General features: G+C 35.2%; 1 pseudogene; it reads left to right on the forward strand.

The window, feature by feature from the left end:
• The first annotated feature begins 8,989 nt into the window (after window positions 1-8,989).
• LOC126732708 (mitogen-activated protein kinase kinase kinase 5-like) lies at window positions 8,990-17,114 on the forward strand (annotated as a pseudogene).
• The last annotated feature ends 3,866 nt before the right edge of the window (window positions 17,115-20,980 follow it).

The raw sequence follows: 20,980 nt of genomic DNA on the forward strand, positions 1-20,980 counted from the left end.
AAAACGACACGCGTGAGGTTAAAAGATCAGAGCAAGCTGAAGAACAAAACGACTGCGTGTTGATTAATAAGATCACGTGCTTAGCATATGAAGTAATTTAATCCCAGTTAATTGTATTAGTAGTCCACCTGTCAAGCATCTAATAGTTCAGTTGTATTTCCGTTAGATTAGGGAGTTAGTTAATTTTCTGTCTTCAGTCTTAGCTCCTCTATTGCTGTATATATAGAAACAGGGACTCATCTAATTAATCACTTTTGTACATTTTCTGATTTTGATGAATGAGAAATATCTTCTCTCTCAAAATTCTCTCTCTAAACTTCCAGAAACCTCTTTCTCTAATATGGTATCAGAGCAAGATTTTTTTTTTTTTTCTTTCATTTTCGCTGTTGCCAAACACTTTTTAGTCTTCAAAGTTCCTTTCTTTTCTTCTTGATTCGCTTGAAATTCTAGTTACAAAACAGTTTTAGTTTTCAAAGTTTCGTTCTTTTCTTCTTGATTCGCTTGAAATTCTAGTTTTCATGGCTTTTGATTCAACAGCCAATCAAGCACAATCTTCCACTCAATCCGTGCCTTCTCTGAGCACAACAATGGCAGATGAATCTGCTAACAATCCTTATTTTCTTCCAGCCACTAAGAGTCCAGGAATAGTTCTTACTTCACAGCCTTTAACAGGTCCAGAGAGCTATTTGAGTTGGGTGAGATCAGTGTTCTTGGCTCTAAGTTCATGAAACAAGTTTGGTTTTGTGAATGGTTCAATTTCACAGCCAGATCTTACCTCTCCATTGTACAATTCTTGGAGTAGGTGTAATACCACTGTGCTCTCATGGCTGACCAACTCTCTCAGCATGGATCTCAAGGCAAGTGTGATGTATATCAACACTGTAAGGGATTTATGGATTGACCTCAGAGACAGACTTTCACAGGGCAATACTCCAAGGCAATTTGAGCTGCAAAAGGAAATTGCTCGTCTTTCTCAAGGTACACTCACAGTAAGTTCATACTTCACTAGGTTTAAGACTCTGTGGGATGAGTTCATCAATTTTCAACCTTTCACTGTATGCAATTGTACTTGCACATGTGGTTCTAAGGCTTCTCAATTGGAAGCACAACATAAGGAGCATGTTTTCCGTTTCTTGATGGGATTAAATGATAGTTATGGGAACATAATAGGTCAGATCTTATTGCTTGAGCCTTTTCCATCTATTAGCAAGGTCTGCTCCTTGATCTTGCAAGAAGAAAAGAGAAGGAGTTTTGGGCATGGAGTCAATATAGTTTATCCTACTGAGGCTACTGCTATGTTTGCTAATCATGCTAAGGGTTTTAATGGCAATCAAGGATAGAATCAAGGCAATCGTGGTAACAAAGGTCATTTCAAGAAGGATAAACCCATTTGTACTTACTGTGGCCTTAGTGGTCATATTGCAGACAAGTGTTATAAGTTACATGGGTATCGTCCAGGCTACAAGCACAAGGGAAGCAATCAAGCTATGGCAAATCAAGTTTCAGCAATTTCGCCTTCTGGACATTTGGCAATATGGATGGTTTTGCCTCAGCCAATCCAAATTTGATCCAAAATATGTTTTATGTGTTCCTACTTTCAGTTTCAATCTTATTTCCATTAGCAAACTTACACAACAATCTTCTTGTTGCCTTATTTTTCTTGGAAATTGGTGTTTTATCCAGGACCTTGCTCAATGGAGCATGATTGGTCTGGGTAAAGAGTGTCAAGGGTTGTATCTGCTGCAAGCTCCTGCTTCTCAGATTGCTCTTACTGCCTTGGTTACTTCTGCTGGCCATTCTTCTTCCACTTTATGGTACAGCATATTGGGACACCCTTCTTTTTCAAAGCTTTCTTTGTTAAATAAGATTGTAAGTTTTGAAGCTTTCAATAATCCAGATTGTTGTGAAGTTTGTCACCTTTCTAAGCAAAAGAGGTTACCTTTTCCTTCTAGCAATCATGCATCTGTTCAGCCTTTTGAGCTTGTTCATTGTGACTTGTGGGGTCCTTTTTCCACTTGTACTGTTGAAGGTTTTAGGTATTTTTTAACAATTGTTGATGACTTCTCTCATTGTACTTGGGTTTATCTTCTCAAGAATAAATCTGATACTCAGTTTTTCATTCCTAATTTTGTTAACATGGTTCATACTCAATTTCATGCTTTTGTTAAGACTATTAGGAGTGACAATAGTACAGAATTTTTCCTGAGGGATTTTTTTCATTCCAAAGGCACTTGCATCAATTGTCATGTGTTGATACTCCTCAACAAAATGCAATCGTTGAAAGGAAGCATCAACACATTCTCAATGTTGCAAGATCACTAAAATTTCAATCTAATGTGCCTTTGTGCTTATGGGGTGATTGCATTCTCACTGCTGTCTATCTTATTAATAGATTGCCTTCCAAACTTCTAAATAACAAAAGTCCATATGAATTACTTTTTAAGTCTTCTCCATCTTATAAACATTTAAAGTGTTTTGGTTGTTTGTGTTACATATCCACTTTACCACATAATAGGCACAAATTTGCACCTAGGGCTAGAAAATGTGTCTTCTTAGGCTATCCTCATGGCATTAAATGATACAAGGTTCTTGACCTTGAATCCAATTCTATTCATTTTTCCAGGGACATCATCTTCTATGAACATATTTTTCCTTTTGTCTCATCAGATCATCCTTCCACTTCTTATCTTGATTCTTTTGTGTTTCCCCATTGTGTTTCTGATGCATCTCATGTTTATGATGCACCTTATGTTTCTGATCCTCCTAACCTTCCTTTGGTTGATTCAATCTTGGCCACTTCCCAACCTGATTCAACCATTGATCCTACTCCTTCTACTTCTAATACTTCCCATTGTGATTACCAACCTGATGTGTCTTTACCTTCTGCTTTGGACCCTATTATTCCTCCCTCACCACCTTCCCTTGATCAATCTTTGCTTATTTCCTCATCCTCTTCCTTACCTGCCTTAAGGAGATCAACCAAAACCCATCACCTACCTTCTTACCTTGCTGATTATTCTTGTAAAGAAGTTAGTACCAAGCCTGCTTCTGGTTTGCCTTATGACATTTCAAATGTTCTCAGTTACTCACATCTTGGACCTCAGTTTGCATCCTTTGTCATAGCTGTTAGTTCTGTCCCATCAGAACCTATTTCATTCTCTCAGGTAGTTCAGTTTCCTGAGTGGAAAGCTGCCATGGACAAGGAAATTGCAGCTTTGGAGCTCAATAATACTTGGACACTAACCCCTTTACCTGCAGGTAAGTCTCCCATTGGCTGTAAATGGGTCTATAGGGTTAAGTATCACTCAGATGGTTCTATAGAGAGGTACAAAGCTCGTTTGGTTGCCAAGGGTTTTACCCAAAAGCTTGGTTTGGATTATTCAAAAACTTTTAGCCCTGTTGCTAAGTCAGTTTCAATCAGGATTGTCTTATCTTTGGCTGATGTGAATGGGTGGTTTCTTCACCAAATGGATGTCAATAATGCTTTTCTCCATGGTGAGTTGGTTGAGGATGTTTACATGTGTTTACCACCTGGTTTTCACAGCAAGGGGGAGCATCTAGTATGTAAATTGAATAAGAGCCTTTATGGATTGAAACAAGCCTCTAGAAAATGGTTTGAGAAGTTTTCATCCATCATTTTGCAAATGGGCTTCATTCAATCAAAATCAGATTATTCTTTGTTTACACACACAAGGAGCTTCATTCACAGTGCTCTTAGTTTATGTAGATGATATATTGTTGACTGGTAATAATCCAACTTGTGTTCAACATTTGAAGAAGGCTCTTGATGACAGATTTGGTTTAAAAGATCTAGGGTCCTTAAGATATTTCTTAGGACTTGAAGTGGCTAGAATTGATGCAGGTAAAAGCTTGAACTAGAGAAAGTATGCCTTGGAAATTTTGGAAGATACAGATTTTCTAGGTTCCAAACCAGTCAAGTTTCCCATGGAGCAGAACTTAAAGTTGTCTAAGTATGAGGGAAAGCCATTGACAGATCCTGCTCAGTTTAGAAGGCTCATTGGGAGACTCTTATACCTTACTTTGACAAGACCAGACATCACATATGCTATGCACAGGCTGAGTCAGTATGTATCACAGCCAAGAGAGCCCCATTTACTAGCTGCCAATAGAGTACTTCAATATATAAAAGGCTCACTAGGAAAAGGCATTTTCTTCCCAAGCCAATCTAATCTGCATATTAAAAGCTTATGTGATGCGGATTGGGCTGGATGCCCTAACACTAGAAGGTCCTTAACGAGTTATGCTGTTTTCTTAGGGGAATCATTAATTTCATGGAGGTCTAAGAAGCAAGGTGTTGTTTCAAGGTCCTCAACTGAGGCTGAGTACAGAGCAATGGCAAGTGTGGCGTGTGAGATTACTTAGGTGCCACAAATACTTAAAGATTTAAGGGTGAATCATACAAGACCAGCTATGTTGTTCTGTGATAATCAAGCAGCCTTGCATATAGCTGCAAATCCAGTCTTCCATAAAAGGACAAAGCATATCGAGGTGGACTGTCATTTGGTAAGGAATAAGATCATGGAGGGTATGATTAAAACATTTCATGTTGCTACTAATTCACAAGTGGCAGATATTTTTACCAAAGCACTTGGTTTCTCAACTTTTACAAGACTTTTTGGAAAGCTGGGTTTGAAGGACATTTTTGTTCCCAGGATTGTAAAGGCACAAATCACAGATCAAGTTTCAGTTCAAGAAGGTCAAGTCCTAGAACTTGAGGTTCAGGACTTGAGGGGGAGTGTTGAAGATGGAACTGAATCACATAAAAATGGCAAAGCCAAACATCAAGTGCAAGGCAAAACGACACGCGTGAGGTTAAAAGATCAGAGTAAGCTGAAGAACAAAACGACTGCGTGTTGATTAATAAGATCATGTGCTTAGCATGTGAAGTGATTTAATCCCAGTTAATTGTATTAGTAGTCCACCTGTCAAGCATCTAATGGTTCAGTTGTATTTCCGTTAGATTAGGGAGTTAGTTAATTTTCTGTTTTCAGTCTTAGCTCCTCTGTTGCTATATATATAGAAACAGGGACTCATCTAATTAATCACTTTTGTACATTTTCTGATTTTGATGAATGAGAAATATCTTCTCTCTCAAAATTCTCTCTCTAAACTTCCAGAAACCTCTTTCTCTAATAATTTTAGAGGCTACCCAATTGTTTTGTCTGACTCAATATATTGTCTGGCCCTTGGGGTCTAGTCCTTTGTAATCCTCATAGTATGTCTTTTCTTCCTTTTTAGCCAAGCATTTCAATGGGGTATGCCTTATTAGCATTCTGATTCTGGTGCATTAAACAACCCAAACGCCCTTGTAACAACATTACAAGTAAAGGTCGACGTACCTAAGATCAGTAACAGTTCCAGCTTGACAATAGGAATTTGGTTTTTGACTTGGAAGCTGTCCGGCTGTCCTTTCTCATTCAATAATTTGGTCTAGCCCTTTATCAATTTTTGTTAAGTGAGATGTCGGGATCCAACCCAGCAGTATACCAGTGGGGTGCCAAGACACCAAAAGCATATCGATGTCTAGCCCCTCATCATTCTCACAGCATGAGCCTTTTCCATCTTTTTAATTGAGCATTTGAATGAGGCTTGCGGCATTAGCATTCTGATTCAGGTGCATGAAATGGTCTTAATGCCTTAGTTTGATGTACCTAAGATAATAGCTAGGAAGTTTGTTTTGGGCTTCTTTAATGGTTTATCCAATTGTCCTGAATAATTTCGTTTAGCCCTTTATCTTTTTGGTCGAGTGAAGACGCAGGGATCATTAAACTCTATAGGTATACTTGTGGAGGTGCTGATAGGCTAAAAGGCCATTAGTATCAAGCCCCTTATTAATTCTATGGCATGGATCTATTCTTTCGGTCTTTCCTTTTAGCCTAGCAATTGTGGGTTTTAATTAGCTCAATTGGTAAAATATTTTGTTTTTAAATAAGAAATTTGAGTTCAATCCCTGTTTCCACCAAAAATCAATTAGTATTTGATAAAGAAAAATTATCAAGAGTAGACGTCATATGTTGAAACTCTCTAATTTTTTATTTATTTTTTAAACTAAGCAGTTAAATGGAGCTGCATGTCATTAGCATTTTTAATTCTAGTGCATGAAACAAATTAACGCCTTTATATGTACATTATAAGTAAAAGTTGATATAATCATATAACTAAGAAATCACACAAGACATTGAAACTCAATGGTTTTCGACTAAAATATATTGTTGGCCCTTAAAGTTTGGAGTTGTTTTCATTTTGACCATTCATGTTTTAGAATTTTACATGTTAGAGTTTATTTTTCATATATTGATTATGTTGTCCATTATCATTAATAATCTAAACCTCAATAATATATTTTTCTACTTATAAGTTATAACAATGAAACTATTGCATTGCGCCAAATTTTAGAGCTAATATTTCATGAAATGGTTAAACATGAAGGGCATTTAATGGTTATATTACTAACAAAAATGGACAATATAACCAATATGAAAATAGAATAAAAACTTTGTTTTAAATTTTACACTTATCTAATTATCCTACTGATGTAACTGTGTCAAGTTTTGAGTCCCAAAAAAAGAGAGAGGTTAATTCTCAATGGTTAAAGTGGCGGAAATAAACTGTATTTAAATTTTAAGAGCATTCTCTTCCAGCAAAGAATATGCATTTTGTCTGCCTAAATTACAATTTTATTTATTTTACATTCTCACTTAACAATATACCTAACATCTAATTCTTTATTTTACAATCCATCCCATTAATATAATCTATATTCTAGATTTTGTGTATTTGAGAGTGCATTTTGAGTCAATAAACTACATTTAAATTCATTCGTTTTATCAAGAAAATGTGATTTTTTATTTTACACTTATCTAATTCTCCAATGTCACTTTATGGAATCTCAAACCCCAAAAAAAGAGAGGAAAAACAAAAAAAGTTAGGACCCATTTGGTAATGTTGTTTTAACAAAGTTGCTTAAGTGTTGTGGAAATACATGTAAGTAAAAAAGTGTTGTGAAAATACGTGTTGTGCTGTTTAAATAAGGATTTTACTAATGTGTGCCCTTAGGGCACACATTAATTTCTATTTTTGGAAAAAATTTTCTCGAGAATTGAAAAAGTAATGACAACTTTTTCAATTTTCGAGAAAATGTTTCCAAAAATAGAAAATTTAATGTGTGCCCTTAGGGCACACAGTAACCGGACCCTTTAAATAATATTAACAAACATGCCTTAATTTCCCAATAATCAATGCATTACTTTTTCAATTCTCGAAAAAAAATTTTCCAAAAATGGAAATTAATGTGTGCCCTTAGGACACACATTAACTAGACCCTTTAAATAATATTAACAAACATGCCTTAATTTCCCAACAATCAATGCGTCAAAAAACCACTCTTAAATTCTAACATTTTATCAAAAAAAAATTATTTTTAATGGTAGTATATTTAGAACAACAGTTTTCAGTACTTAAACAATATTACACGTATTTCCAACCATGTTTAAATAATAAAAGAATATTTTTAATTTTAGTTACAAGTCGAACCCTTGATCTTCTAATTAGAAGTCGGACGCGCTAATCCACTGCGCTATGCGGTCAACTGTGTCACAGGTCTACCATTTATTTGATTTGTTTTAAAATACGGGTAACATTAATCGCCAAACTGAAAATAATAAATGACTTCTGCGAAAATTATATCTTGTACCCGGCATATATGCCGGGTACACCAGATACTAGCTCTAACTTCTGTGTCTTGACTATCCTACTCGTTCAGTTCAAAGTTTAAAGTTCAGACTTCTGAGTCTTGACTCTTGACTTAAGAGCATTAGCATTAGGAAATTTCAATGTTATTCTATTTTACCATTCTAAAACACCACTTTTGTCAATATATCATACCATTTTACAATACCTCCACATCCCAAAACTCTATTTTTATTAAAATATTATTCTTTAACCCATTTTTTATTATTTCTTTCCAACCGTTCAGTCTCATTTTCCTGGGCTTTCCAACAGTCATTTTTATTCCTCTCTCCTCTAGCACTAGTTCAACACACAACACACACCCATGATACATCGATTAACCTATCCAAACCCATCACCACACCCACACACACAAACACAAACATCAAACTAGCAACAAAGCCACACACACAAACACAAACCAGCAACAAAGCCAAGCCACACACACAAACACAAACCCATTCAAAAACCGGGCCACCGATCAAAAACCCAAGCCAGGCCACCGATCCATGCCTTTGATCAACCAATCCACGCCACCGATTTGAAACCCAGGCCACCGATCAAAAACCGGAGCAAACCCATTCAAAAAAAATCATCACCGGAGCAAACCCATTCAAAAAACATCATCATCGGAGCCACCAGAGCAAACCCATTTAAAAAAAATTATCACCGGAGCAAACCCATTCAAAAAACATCATCACTGGAGCCACCGGAGCAAACCCATTAAAAAAAAATCATCACCGGAGCCATCAGAGCAAATCCATTCAAAAAAATGAGAGAGATGAGAGAGCAAATGGAGAGCAGAGACGAGAGAGAAGATGGAGAGCAGAGACGAGAGAGCAAACCCATTCAAAAAACATCATTACCAAAGCCACCAGAGCAAACCCATTCAAAAAAAAACATCACTGGAGCCATCAGAGCAAATCCATTCAAAAAAATGAGAGAGACGAGAGAGAAGATGGAGAGCAGAGACGAGAGAGAGAGAAGAGCACAGAAAAAATGAGAGAGATGAGAGACAGAGGAGAGAGAGTAGAGATAAAATATATTATTTTTGATACAATACTTGCTACAGTGCAATTCTATGTTTAGAATTGCACTGTAACACTATTGCAAAAAAATTTGCAATAGTGCTATTTACCATTCTCTGATGCAGATGGTTTTGAAGTTAAAAATGCTAAATTTCCTTTAGGTTTGGCATTAGCATTCCCCAATGCTATCCCCAATGCTAATGCTCTAGCTCTTGTGTTGTGTTTCCACTTTCAATAATGAAGTCTTTCAGTAAACAGTGTATCTTCATTACATCAAATAAAGATAATTTTTTATTTATTTCCAAACCTCATTCTCTCCCTCCGTCTGTGACTCTATCTTGCTCTGGTTGTGAACTTCAGCATCAAGATTCCGTGAAGTTTCAGCTCCGATCTAAGTGTGAAATTTTGGGTCGATCAGGGTATGTGAAATTTTGAATTTGTGAATTTTTCTGGTCTGGAGAGAGAATAATTTATAATTAAATGGAATGGTGGTAGATTGTTGAGTAGTAGTTGTAAATTGTAGATTAGCAAAAATTGAAAAAGTGGGATTTTTTATATATACCAGAATTGACTATAGGAGTTTATATAAATGCTAAGAAGAATTCGATGTTTATAGGAGTTCATTTCACTGCTAGTTTACTTTTTCATTTATTTGAATAGAAATCTAATTCATCTTAAAAAGAAAAGCGAAAAAAAAAAATTCAATTTCTTTTTGGCATAGTTGGGTAGATTGGTTTTGTTTCTTAATTGGATTTCCAAATATATTGGATACAGAACAATTTATGGCAGTAGCATATGTTGGAGGGGCTGCTCTGGAGGCAACATTTTTAGAGGTTTTTGCAGTGTTACATGACACAGTTAAGAATGTGGGAAGCAAAGTCCATATGTTCAAACCCATTCTTAAACACCTTGAATCCACGCTAGATCGTTTATTGCCTATGATCAAAGATATAAAACTACTAAGCCAACAACTTGATTGCCCAGAAGAGGAAACAAGGGGCTTGATCGAAGAAATGAAAAAGGGTGAGAAACTGGTTTGCAAGTGCTCGAAAATCCGGTGGTGGAACTACTGTTTCAAGGTCCATTACGCCATTAAACTCTGCGAGTTGGATGAGGACATTGCAAGGTTTGGCAGGTTGATTTGCAAATGCGGAAGACTACATTGGTGCAAATGCGGAAGACTACATTGGTGCAAATGCTTTGTCCTGATGACAAAATTGAAGGTACTTTCATCTCGCTATTCTTTTGTGTGTGTGTGTGTAATTTTACTTTATAATTGGCTAGATTTTTAGGAAGTATTGTTTGCATATTAGTTGAAGTTATTTAAAGTGCTAGTGGATCCTTTTCATAGTAATAGTAAACCGTTTCCAGGGGCTCAATACATTTTAAGTGAGATGTTTCTTAATATTTAAATATTGATTAAATAATGTTTATTTAACTTTCTATCTTATAATTTTTTCTCTTTTGTTTAAAAACCATTTTCTTGCTTTTTGAGATGTAAAATTATTATTTAAAATTTTGTATTCAGGTTTTATTAACATCTCTTTTACAATTAATAATAGTGAATGCACTTAATGAACACACTCATAACAATTTTCTTTTGGTAAAACAATTAAAGGGTTTCAATTGAGTTGGATTTCTATTGGCCCAATATTTTGGAGGTGGTAGAGAGAATGGAAAATCCACTTATATCTTTTTATTCAAATAAATAAATTATCACTCTAAATAATCCCTCGAAACCTCAACAGTGCAAAATGAAAGTAATTTTCCTGTAAAAGTCCATCCATTACCTCTTTCTCCTGGAGCAGCCACGCCTTCACCATCTGCTCCCGCTCCCCAACCTATAGCTGAATCAGAGTCATTATGGATGAATAGCCAATGGCATAAAGGAAGACTTATTGGGCGCTGTTCATTTGGAAGTGTTTATTTGGCCACCAACAGGTATATATGTTTGATATAATTCTTATGCTAGTTTGTTTACCTGCAGCAATGTCTTTAGTACAGTTACCCTTTTCTTACAGAGAAACTGGAGTTTTATTTGCAATGAAGGAAATTGATTTATTTCCTGATGACCCAAAATCTGCAGTGTATAAAGCAGTTACAGCAGGCCATTCTCCAGAATTTATTGCACTACTAGTTTGCTCTATAATTATGTATTGAAATCAAACATGTCAAGCTTTTGCCCTAATTTATAATTATTATGACATATGTTTTTAAATGTTCAGCTTTATAACTTTCCTAAATAAATATATTATTATTATTATTATTAGTATTTGGTAAATTGTCTTTATAATTATTTTTTTGGTTTTCTTGCCTCATGCCTGTATTATTCCAATTATTTGTTTCAGGAAATCGAAGTTCTCAGCCAGCTGAAGCATCCAAATATTGTGCAGTATTATGGTAGCGAAATAGTGAGTATTCTCCCAGTTGCATGATTTTCTCATTGTTGTTTATAGTAGTGTCCTTGATGCAATGTATGAATATTGTTGTGCATATGCAGGTCAATGACTGGTTTTTTATATATCTGGAGTATATTCATCCTGGTTCCATTAATAAATATGCAGGTCGATGACTGGTTTTTTATATATCTGGTGTATGTTCATCCTGGTTCCATTAATAAATATGTTCGTGAACTTTTTGGAACCATAACAGAGTCTGTTGTTCACAATTTTACTCGCCATATTCTCTCTGGGTTGGCGTACTTGCATAGCACAAAGACAATTCACAGGTACAATTCACGTTTGATTTGATTTGTTAAAACAATCTACTTAGTGTCGCAACTCACAAATTAGAATTTAACACTTACGCATGTGAAATTTCTATGCATCACTTTAGCGTGGTAGTAGTCTTGGGGCTAATTTGCTTAATATGACATTTGGGAATTTTTTCTATTCTTGTCTCAATAGGGACATCAGAGGGGCTAATTTGCTTGTTGATTCATCTGGAGTTGTCAAGCTTGCTGATTTTGGGATGGCTAAACATGTGAGTTCGTTGTCTTCTTCTTCTTTGTCTTCTTCTTATTCTTCTTTATTGTATCATCTTGTGTCTTGATTTTATCTTGCATAATGGTTCTCTTTGGATGCGGTCGTTCTTCCTTTTGACATGTAGTAGATGGTATTTCTTCCGTCTTCTTCTTCTTCCTGTATATAGACTCTCCTTAACAGTCCCTTGTCTTCTTAAACTTTTGGTGAAAAAATATCTTTACTTCACCTACTTGTTCCTTATTTTCTCATTAAACAAGATTATCAATACTTGAGGATAATTTTCTTTTAAAAAAGAAGATAAATTGACGTTTGTATGCTCAAATGCTCAATTGTGATCAAGTCTATGGTTGTGACAACAGCATTGCCGCTGTTACGAAAAAGCAGAATCAGTGTAGTGTAATCCCTCGTATGAAGAATGCTCTTGTAAAATATTACAATTAGTATTATTGCATTTCTCTCTGTGTTTTATTCAATTCCATATGTCAAGCATGTAGGTGGATGTTGAGGTGCCTGCTTTTAAACTTGTGAATCCTTTGTTAGGAGTTTGTTGTTATTGCCAGTATCTAATCTCCCCCTGGCCACAGTAATGAGCTGAGGATAATTCAGAGAAATATGGGTGATTACCTTTGTTTAGCGGTGATACCCAATTCTATAAGTTGGTGTATCATCATGTTCATCATTATAACTATTCTTGGTCTCTTTTATTGTTGCTGCCAACTTACCAATAAAATAAAATAAAATAGAATTTTTGCTGCCAACTTGATATTTTAATTTGCCTTCTGGGTTCTAGTTGATGTTTCTAATATTGGGCTTAAGTAATTTGGGACTAATTGTTGCACAGCTTACAGAACAAGCAGCTGATCTTTAAAGGGAAGCCCATGCTGGATGGCTCCAGAGGTATTTTCTTGCTGCTACATCAATTTGTCATAGGTCTTTATCTTCCCCTACTGAGATCATTGTCTTTCTGCAGCTCATGCAAGCTGTGTTGCGGAGAGATTCCAGCTCTGATGTTGCTCTTGCTGTAGATATTTGGAGTTTGGGTTGTACTATTATTGAAATGTTCACTGGAAAAGCTCCCTGGGGTGAGTATGAAAAGGTGAGCATCTAATGTTCCTTTATATTCTTTGTTAATTGGGAAACTTTCAACCTGCAGTATTACAATAAGTTGATGTTTCTTTGCATATGTCTTATTAAATTTTGATTAAAAAAAATCGTGCGATAAGACCTCATCATATTCAGATCTTGAAGGTTTATATGGTTGGATTGTTGCTTTGCATTAGCTGCTGTGGTTCATGTCTATCCCATCTAAGTTACTGACAACTGAATAAGGCTAAGATAAAGCTACATTGTGACGTGGGAGCACAACCAGAATTTTTGTTCTTTTATTTTTCTATTGATATTGTCCTGCAACATGGTATGAGAGCAAATTCCAATCCATTTGAGCATCACTGATGGTCAACTAGATTTAGTGTGCGTTTGTTTGCACTTTTAGGAGCTGAAAACGCGCATATTAGAAAAAGCTGAAGAAAAATTGTGTTTAGCTCAACCCAAAACGCAACTTTTTGATTGTGTTTTGGGCTCAGGCAAAAATCGCGTCCAAAACGCGCAAAATTTATGGACCTCCTAAGGTCCATAAATCATAACGCGCATACGGTTACCATTGGACTGATGATGAATTACGAAAATACCCATAACAATTCTTCTCTCACGCGTGAAGCCTCACGCCCCTCATCTGATCTCTCTGCTCTCCCTTTGCACGAATCTCCTCTCACACCTCACATCTCAAGCATAATCAAAATACAAACTCAAAAGCATAATCTTAAAATTAATCAAACCACAACAATAAAAGCAAAAAAATTCTTGCTCTCATAAAACTGATATAATTTAAACAACAAATCTAAAATCAAAACAACAACAACAGCAGATCAAGAACAGGAAAAAAAAAATTAGAACAACAATAAATAATCAAGAAAAAAAAAAACCGATATGACCCCTGGTTGCATGCACTCCGCAGTGAGGAGGAGGAGCAGCGGTGGCGGTGTGGTGGAGCAAAGACAATTTCTCCTCTCTCCATGCGTGTCTGTGTCTATGTGTGTTTGAACTTTGAAGATAATGACACCAAAAAGGCAAGCAAGATTATGGAATCAAGTAGAGAATTTATGGAATCAAGTAGGAAAAAAAAAAAAAAAAAGAAGAAAATGAGAGAGCCGGAGAGCTTCTGGAATCAAGTGGAAGTAAAGGAAAAAAAAAAAAAAAAAAGAATGAGGAGCTTCTGAAAAGTGGAAGTAAAGAAAAAGAAAAAGGAGAGGATGCAAGTGAAAAAAAAAAAAAAAAAAAAAAAAAAAAAAAAAAAAAAAAAAAAAAAAAGAGAAGGAAAAGGAAACGTATAAATGAAAGAAAGGCAAAGAATTAGAAATCACAATTTAAAAATATTACCACAATATTTTCACAATAAATTTTAAGTAATTAGCTAATATTGATAAGTAAAAATATAATTTCAGTGGTGGGTTCAAATTAGAACTAGTAACAACTTTCCATATAAGATTTTGTTATGATTCTTGTGAAAGTATTGCAAAAAATATTGTGGATGCAACATTTTTTGTTGAAAAATATAATTGTTGAGAATGAATAGAAAAAGAAAAAATAAATATTAAAAAAGAAAAAATTTGATTACAAAATAAAAATTAAAAAAGTGGGTAGGCAAAAGATAAATGTCACTGTTGATTGTCCAAACAGTACAAAAATTTGTCTAACCTGCTGGAGATGCTCTTATATATACATTGTCATTTTTGGTAATTTATCCCTCAAACTGCCACTTTTATAAGTGCTAGCCAAACACTCAGCTTTTTTAAAGAGCACTTTTTAGCAGCTTTTACCAAACACTCAGCTTTTTAAAAATGCACTTTTTCATTATGCACTTTTTGAAAATTCCACTTTTTCATTATGCACTTTTACAAAAAACTGAACCAAATTCACTCTTAAAAATAACAAATAAAAACCTCACCACTGTTGTCTTTCACACTAGACACCCAAGTCAAACCCAAAATCCCAACCACTGCACAACCAAACCAGCATAGTCCATCCACTGGAAAATCTAAACTAAATAAAAATCCTTTGCTGTGTTTCTCATCCCATCAAATCACTGTAACCCATCAGCCACATAACCCAAGTCAAACAGCAAACCCTCCCATCAGATACCATCTGTGAAAACCCAACCACAGTGCCCAGCTACCCTGCCACCATTGCCAAAAAATAACCATAAAAAAAGGGCCATCGTCAAAGTCCTCTGCCCTATCAAAGAGTCCCACCACCCAAGAGGTCACCAAACGCTGATCCATTGAAAAAAAACCTAACTTTCACCCAAACCTGATTCATATTAAAATCTTACAAACCGTCACAACCCGACCCATATAAGAAGCCGAAGAACCTTTTACCCAACCCCAATAAAACCCCAACACAGCCCATTAAAAACTTAACCCAACTAAGTCAAACCTAAAACAAACCCACAAAACAAATTATTGGAAGCCCACACCCCAACCCGCAAAGCCCAATAAGAATCTTTGAACTTTCGGCTGTGCCAACCCACCAAACCCATAATGATTGGTTTAGACTTCAGAGCATATCAGCCAGCCAGCCAACATTTTCAAGTTCTAGTTCTTGTTCCCTTATTTTTTGAGACACATTATTTTAGAGCATCATGGTAATCTCCCGACCACCTATTTTTTATGGTCATAAAGATCAAAACCCATGGATTTTCAGCAATTGGCAAATTATTCTGTTGTATTGGCAGTGTGCTTGTTGGTCACCAACTAGTGGCTGTTTTTGTTGTGGTAAAGTGAAGTTAATAGCAGCATGTATGTAATGAAACTTGTAGTCCAATTTGTTGTTAATTACAATTCAAGTGTTGCATTAAATTTAAGTGAGGTGCGCTGAGTTTATATGTGTGGATCTTACCAGTCTTTCTGTTACAATCAGTGACTTAGAAAATTATATATTTAATTCTTCGATTTGATACTTGATCTCTTTTCAATATTTAGATTTGTGTCTTTTCTGTATAAATCAAGTTAAGTGACACTGTAATTCAAGTAAATCAATAAAACTTATACTTCATACGTAATGCGTCCATGCTATCAGATGTGGATGAAACACAGTGAGTGCGATTATTTATCTGTTTTGCAAATTATGAGATGATTATGGCTAGTGTGTTTACTGAGTTGGGAGTTTATCTTAGAAATAGTTAATGACAATTAGAAAAAGACTCAATTAATTTCGCCTGCTTGTAGCAGAATATCAATCAATTTCAGAGTTTACTTTCCCACCTTTAATTCTCATGTGGGTTCCATTATGGAGGGAGAAGCATGTGTGGCATATGTTATGTTGTATCTGTTGGCATTACAATGTATTTGTCTGGTGTGTCTGCTTGTAGGAGATACTGAAGTGTGGTAATCAGATAACATTTCTTTTATATCATACTGTTACCTAGTTCTGTAGAATCTGGTAATATTGGCAACTTTTGCTTTCTGCATTCAGCTGTAGCTTTTGTGGTATATTGTAGTTGGAGTTGCATTAATTATATTATTTGTGTTTAGATCTTCCCAATCTTGTTTAAGTTGCATTGATCATATTTGATGCAGGATGCAGGATGCAGCCATTTTCAAGGTATTGCATAACAACCCTCCCATACCTCAAACATTGTCATCTGAGGGCAAGGACTTTTTGCGGTGCTGCTTTCAGAGACTTCCTGAGGAGAGGCCGTCTGCTGCAATGTTACTAGAACATCCCTTCGTGAAGAACTCGGGGCAGCTGGATGGACCATCTTGCAACTGAGCATTTAATGGGAAGAACTTGATGGTAAATATAAATGTCATGCAACTTATTGTTGCTTCTGAAAATAAACTGATCATCCCAGCCCTTCTGCAGAAAGGGAAAAACTGCTACTGGCCTTTTCTCATGGGTTCTGCTGATATGCAGCTGTGCAAATTGTGTTATAGACTTCACAGATGCTATAGTAGGTGACTTGCAGCCATAGGGTGATCTGATAGTAGGTTCTTTGCCTCTCTTTTTTCATCAACAGCTCTCAAAGTTATAAAAGTTTCTTCCTTCTGGAAGTTTATTCTGCCTGGGAATTTAGAAGCAGTTTTTGCATGCTACTCATGTAGAGCTTCAGATATCACGGTTACTTAACCATACTTTTGGATGGAAATAATACTTTTATAATTGGAGTCAATAAATAATTTGTAGATATTACCATATTAGATGTTGAAATTATTGATCTGTCTTAATACTCTCATTTTAACTATGGTCTGATGTGACTGTTTTACATAAATACATTTCTTCCAGTGGAGGGGATAAAGCTTCTCTTGAATGAAGATATCGGATGGTAGGATTAATTGTTGGAGCAAAAGTCATTGTTCCCTCATTAGAGAACTTAGTTCAGCATTTTTTTTTTTTTTTTTTGGGTCCAGAATAGTTACTTGGTCAAAATCGTTTTTTAAATCATGTGGGAGAGTGAGTTGGTTTTCACATTTTGGAGGCTGTTCAATTGTCGTTGCTGACTCAATAATTTGGTCTGGCCCTTTATCATATTTGCTATATGAAGATGCCAGGGATCATCGAACCCTGTAGGTACATTTGTTATATAAAAGGCCCTTGGGATCTAGTCCTTTATAATTCTTATTGAATGGGTCTTTTCTTCCTTTTTAGCTGAGCATTTCAATGGGGTATGCCTCATTAGCGTTCTGATTCTAGTCCATGAAACAACCTTAACGCCCTTGTTACAACATTATAAGTAAAGGTCGATGTATCTAAGAAGATCAGAAACAGTTCCAGCTTAACTATAGGAATTTGGTTTTTGGCTTTTTGGAGGCTTTGCTCGACTGTCCTTTCTCATTCAATAATTTGGTCTAGCCCTCATTTTTTGTAAAGTGAAGATGCGGGGATCGAACCCAGAAGTATTCTGGTGGGTGCTATGACGCCAAAAGCTATCAAAATTTTCTTAAAATGGTTCATTAACAAACATTCTAAGGATATCTGTTATCAGAACCCATAATAATAATGATGATTTTTTTAATAATCTATAATTTTAATTATTTACATTGTTTTTAATAATATATAATGTTTTTGTTTATTTCATCGTTTATATCTCAAGAATACACACAAATCCAAAAAAAAAAAGTCACAAAATATATTATTTTACAGATAAGAAACACTATCATAAAAATTTAGAGAGTTAAGAAACCTTACTATGCTTGTGCTATAAAGTGAAGGATTCTAACAGGGGTGGCTATACAAATAGATAGAAGTTAGGGTGACTTGCCAACAAAAAATTATATTTGCAAAAAAAAAAAAAAAAAAATTATAGAAATAATTATTTTATAATTAACCTATTTTGACTATCATCTCTCTCTCTCTCCAATAATTTTATATTTCTAAATTAGTATGCCAACTCACACGTGAGCTCACTATGGTCTCTAATTTAATTTTTTGATATGCTAATTTAGATATGTTGTAAAATTCTAGTGACATTTTGTTGTCTCCCTAGCATTACACAAAAATAAGTAAATAACCTTGCTCACCAAACATAATCCTTAACCCCTTAAACAAAAAATTAAAAGCCCAAATAATAACAATAAAAATTGGGCCAAAAAATAACAAACATAACCTAAACAATAACTAAATCAGGCTAAATAACAACAAATAAACAAAATATTCAACAAAAATATCATTAAGAAACAAAAAATAAGAACCCCCTAATAATTGAGATTCATAAATTGTTTAACCCATTCTATAAAAAATAATTTTTAATTTCATTTTTCCTAAAAAAAGGGTACCAAAAGAGATATCGTGGCCATGAGTTTTCATCGGTGGCGTCAACAACTCTGCTCTCTTCGATTTTGCAACTATAACAATATTGCTCTTCTTAACGGCTCAGCTCTTAGCCTCAGCATGTATCACTCATTACTCTTCCCTTGTCCCCACCCCCCCTCCGCTTTCTTCTCTCTCTATTTTCATTTTGTTTATTATTATTTCAGACTCACTCTCACTTTATTAATTTCATTTCAGTATTTTTAATTCTCACTTTATATCTCACCAATCTCTTTTTACCTTTTAATTTTGCTAGTAGAAGCAAATTGTAAAACTTTTTATATTTTCATTTTATTTTACGATAATATATTCACATTTTCTAATTATTATATTTTGTATATGTAAGGACACGATTCGTAATGAACCACAACAGTGTTGGGCTCGCTCGTAAAAAGACCCAAACAATATCATTTGTAGAGCATGGGTTTGAAAGGCTAGGCCTTGGTCACCAAGCGGTGGGTTTTTCGTGATATCCGTACATGATTAAGTCGTCTTCGCCCCTGGAGTCTTTCTCTTGGAGGCGGGCTGAGAGGCTCTGGTTTTTTGCCATTTTTCCCAGCCAGTCTTTATAGATTCCTCCCTTTCCCTTTTATACTCGCATGTGTCCCTTATCCTTCGTCCACGTGTATGATCGACTTTCCCGGACTGATACTTGTCCCATCAGCCCATACCCAGAGTGGTTGTGGGTGGTTGTAAAAGCTGAAGAGTATGGCTCTATCAGGTGCAGAGTATTGAATGGCAGTAAGGGCAGCTTTCCCTGGTCTTTATACTTTCTAGCGCATCCTTTTCTATTGACCCAGATATTTTAGATTTTCTTCCAAGCCGGTCATATACCGTTTTTTCCCTTCTTTCCGGTGAGACTTTGGACATGCCGAGGACTGAATCGTCCTCGGCTGTATCCCAAGGTCGTTGTGCATTTGTACTATCGAGCTCGGGCCATAACCTTCCTCGGCTTGGGCCTTTGGACCCCAACAAATGAATGGACCTGGCCCACACATTATCGGGCCCCACAGTATAATTTAAGTTTTTTTTTAATAATAGGAAAAAAAAATCTTAGAGAGACTAGATTCAAAGAGCTGTGAAGTTTTTGTCACTCATTCTTTACTTTAATTCCACGTTGAAAATTTTTTTTTTCACTCTTATTTTTCAACACCTATTTTGGAATTTTGTATACTAAATTACTCCTTAATTCGATAAAAATAATATCGAATATTTTTTAATCTTTCTTCATTATTTCAAATAACTTCACACCTCCTAATATGTTTAAACGTTTTTTCTTTTCTTTTCTTTTTTTTGTATGAAAGAGAAAATAGCTAATATAGTAATATGCTTACCAATAAATAAGCAATAGTTTGCCCTAAAGAACTCCTAATTTGAAAGATTCAAATACATTAAAAAAAATTAAAAAGAAAATAAAGGAGCATAAAACCGGAAAGAAATTATTAGGTTACCAAACTTTGAAAAACCATACTTTTGTCCAATCTGGTTGCTTTATCTTAGAGCAACCGCATCAGCTCATGCAAAATACAAAAAGTAGTACATTTTACACATTTTGAGCAAAAAAACTCATATCAGTGGGTGTAAAATTGTGCATAAATGCACAAGTGCTATAATAATCGTGCATATATAAACGGTTACTGTAGCTCATGCATTTAATATTTTAGTATTTTTTGGTAGTGTTGGGTTTGTGAGAGAAAAGGGTAATGAGTGAGGAAATAATAAAAATTGTAAAAGAATAAATATTTTATTGAATAGATGTGTAAAATAGATAGACTGATGTAGGTGTTTTATAAAAATGAGTGTGTAAAATAAAAAAGTAGTTTTTTTTTTGTGCAAAATAGACGGAAAGTTTGCAAGAGCTGATGTGGTTACTCTTGTTTTTGGGTCCAGGTCTAGTACTTCTAGTACATTGGACCATAGGATGGTGGTTCAGTCAAATAGTAACACATGTTACCATCTTAATGGGTCTAGGACACTAGACCTAAACCGCCCCCATTTTTTTTTAAGAGAAGCTTCTATAGAAGGACTGAACTAGAAGGACTAAGAGTCCCCACAAGCACTTATTTACTGAAAACTGAAAACTTATTGCTGAAAACATTGTAGCAAAATAATTTTTAAATATGAATAGTGTAGTGTGGGACCAAGCAAAATATATAATTTGCATTTAAAGTGGAGTTGGCTAACAAGTGCACAGTTGCTATGGGACCTACCTTTTAAACGCCAAACACAGACGTGTTGAGGGAAACGCTTTCCAAACGGTCACTTATGATTTGTTTAGATACCGCTTATTTGTTGAAAACTGAAAACTTATTACTAAAAATATTGTAACAAAATAATTTTTAAATATAAATAGTA

This window comes from Quercus robur, chromosome 6, assembly GCF_932294415.1.
Source record: "Quercus robur chromosome 6, dhQueRobu3.1, whole genome shotgun sequence".
Lineage (NCBI taxonomy): Eukaryota > Viridiplantae > Streptophyta > Magnoliopsida > Fagales > Fagaceae > Quercus > Quercus robur.